Genomic DNA, 3,697 nt, shown 5'->3' on the forward strand with positions numbered 1-3,697 from the left:
GATGGCTGTAGACAACCACGTGGACGGTAGGAACTGGAGCCAGGTTCTCTGGAATTGCAGCCAGGGTTCTTATCCACTGAGTCATCTTTCCAGCCCCTAGAGTTACTATTTTTATACACTTATTTTTATTCTATTTAGTCAATCCACTGGTTCACATCCTTGTTGTTTCTATTCTAAGATGTTAGAGTTTTCTCCTACAGTTCTTGTGACCTAGTCTATTACATATTATTTATGTAGTCCTTATTTGTTATGCACATCCATTTGTTACACCAATCCACTGTTATAGTCTGTATGTACTTTAAATAGACTTTTATGTCTTGTTTTCTTCTGTGGTATTCGCTTTGGTGTGTTCATGAATTCTGATTTCTGGAAACAATACTCAGTGTTCAAGAGAGCTCTCTGTGGTCAACTATACAGAGATGCCTGTCTTGTTCATATGGCAGCCATTTGTTTAGAGGGACTAATTGAGCCCTTGACTGTGACAAGTTTGACTGAGGAACTTAGCTTGTAATTAGTGTAAATGAAAATACTATAGGAGATTGATAACTACCGTGTTGAAAATCCTAATAGCAGAAATTCATAATTTCACTCTTTAGGTCCCTACAGCTACTTTCAGAATTTTTTTTGGGGGGGTGGTGCAGATTATGAGTAAATAAAATTGCTTTTAAAAATAGTTACATTTTAAAATATTTATCAATTTCATGTGCTATTTCCTTGAAGACTCAAAAAACAAAAGAAAAAATCAGTGGAATTGAAAAAAATCTAGAATGTAAAATATTGCTATTTCTACTAATTAGGTTTTATTAATTGTGCTATTTAAATGGCCAGATAATATCCTTTATTTTTTAATCAATTTGCTCTAGAATACATGATAACAGTATTTAGGGCTTCATTATAATTATGTTTCTGTCTCTTTCATGTATAAAATAGTTTTTGTTACATCAATTTTGATGTCACGTTAATCAGTCCATAAATACTCAGAGCTATTGTTCTGAGTCCACAGATGTCATTGTGTTTTAGTATCAAAGGACCCTTTTGTTCTGTGTTCTAGTGGATGGTTTTGCTTTGAACTTCTCTTTGGGGACAGCTCCACTCACCTCTCCTTTTAATCTGAGTCTTTGATTGCAATTTCATTTGTCTGTGTTTCTTGAACCAAACCCAAGTCTGGCTTTTACTTCAATTATGGAACAATACTGTTTTTTATTTAATTCTATCAGGTGTGTTTGAGACTGCTAGAGCTGTGATTTTGTTGGTGATGGTGTGCTGGTTTAGCTTGATGAGTTCCTCCTTTGCCGTACAGATTGCTCCTTTCACCTACAGTTATTTATGGCACATTTTCACTGCCCTGCTATTCGTCAAGCAAATTAAAATACCTGTATTTCTTCTTCACAGTCCTAGAATTATACAATTAATTAAGAGTTATAGGCTCTGTATGGTGGTATAATCTTATCGACTGGGAGGCTAACAAAGGACGACTATGGAGTTGAGACTAGCCTAGGCTACATAAAGACTTCAAGGCTGGTCTGTATCACGCAGAGAGATCTTGTTTCAAATCAAAACCCAAGAGCTGGGGATATAGTTAAGTGGTAGCGTGCTTGCTTATCATGTACAAGGCACTGGGTTTGATCCATGATAGAAAAAAAAGGACATAGATTTACTATTTTCCCAAATAAGCCTTTAATACCTGTCTTATATTAATGTTTCATTAAACCTGAAAATTTCAGGGAGAAAGACCAAATTCACAGTGGTCCACTGGAAGCAGGCTTTATTTGGGGGTGCACCCGGGACCGGCCAGTCCCAGATGCCGCTCCCTAGTTCAGGGTTGCAGGGAGCAGCCCCTCCTGGCCTCTTGAAGTCCTTTCATAGGTGATAAAAGGTGCTCACAGGGGCAAGAGTGGGCTGCTAGACATTGTTAGAAAAGCACAATGAAAGGGAGGGACAAGGGTGAGGATATGTGAATGCAGGTTGAAAACCACGCTTTGCCCTTTACATCAGATCTAAGAAACAGGAACTTTTCCTTAATTCTCAACAGAAACCCTAAGTTGCAAGGACTTGACACAGGACATACAGTAATTTATTCTTTAACTACGAACAGAAACCTTAACCTTCACAGGACAAACAGGAACTTACTCTTAACTGTCTTAACTTGCAAGGCATATCGTTCCTATTTTGGCCTCACAATTTGTATTGCTTTATATTTAATACCTGTATTGTTTTATTCCTCTCTGAATTTTTCAGTAATTCCAGTGGTTTTTAATTTTTTTTTTAATGTTCATTGGTGTTTGCAGGCACATATATGTCAGGGTGTCAGAAACCCTGGAACTGGACTTGTAGACAGTCATGAGATGCCACAGTGGGTGCTGGGAATTGAACCCAGGCCTTGAAAGAGCAGCCAGTGCTCTTAGCTGCTGAGTCATTTCTCCAGCCCCTCGGTGTTTACTATAATACTAATCATTGTACTTTCTCGTTGTCAAATTCTTTTAAAACTATTTTATTTTTTATGTGTCTATGTATGTGGTGTGTGTGTGTGTGTCTGTTTGAATGTGTGTGTGTGGTGTGTGTATGTGTATGTATGTGTGTGCATGCATGTGTGTGTGTGTATATGTGTGTGTATGTTTGAGTGTGGGTGTGGTGTATGTGGTGTGTCTGTGTGTATGTTGTGGTGTGTATGTGTGTATGTATGTGTGTGTGTGTGGTGTGTATGTGTGTATGTGTGTGTGTGTATGTTGTGGTGTGTATGTGTGTATGTATGTGTGTGTGTGTGGTGTGTATGTGTGTATGTATGTGTGTGTGTGTGGTGTGTGTGTGTGTGTGTGGTGTGTGTGTGTGTGGTGTGTATGTGTGTATGTATGTGTGTGTGTATGTGTGTATGTATGTGGTGTGTCTGTGTGTATGTTGTGGTGTGCATGTGTGTATGTATGTATGTGTGTATATGTATGTGTGTGTGTATGTATGTATGTGTGTGTGTATGTGTGTATGTGTGTGTGTGTGTGTGGTGTGTATGTGTGTATGTATGTGTGTGTGTGGTGTGTATGTGTGTATGTATGTGTGTGTGTGTATGTGTGTATGTATGTGTGTGTGTGTATGTTGTGGTGTGTATGTGTGTATGTATGTGTGTATGTATGTGTGTGTGTATGTGCGTATGTGTGTGTGTATGTGTGTGTGTGTGTGGTGTGTCTGTGTGTGTGGTGTGTTGTTGTGTGTATGTATGTATGTGTGTGTTGTTGTGTGTATGTATGTATGTGTGTGTGTATGTGTGTATGTATGTATGTGTGTGTGTATGTGTGTATGTATGTGTGTGTATGTGTGTATGTATGTGTGTGTGTATGTGTGTATGTATGTGTGTGTATGTGTGTATGTATGTGTGTGTGTATGTGTGTATGTATGTGTGTGTGTGTGTGGTGTGTATGTGTGTATGTATGTGTGTGTGGTGTGTATGTGTGTATGTATGTATGTGTGTGTATGTGTGTATGTATGTGTGTGTGTGGTGTCTGTGTGTATGTGTGTATGTATGTGTGTATGTATGTGTGTGTGTATGTGTGTGTGTATGTGTGTATGTATGTGTGTGTGTGTATGTTGTGGTGTGTATGTGTGTATGTATGTGTGTGTGTATGTGTGTATGTGTGTATGTATGTATGTGTGTGTATGTGTGTGTGTGTGGTGTGTGTGTATGTGTGTATGTGTGTGTGTGTGTGGT

Source organism: Phodopus roborovskii, unplaced genomic scaffold (assembly GCF_943737965.1).
Source record: "Phodopus roborovskii unplaced genomic scaffold, PHOROB, whole genome shotgun sequence".
NCBI classification, from domain to species: Eukaryota; Metazoa; Chordata; class Mammalia; order Rodentia; family Cricetidae; genus Phodopus; species Phodopus roborovskii.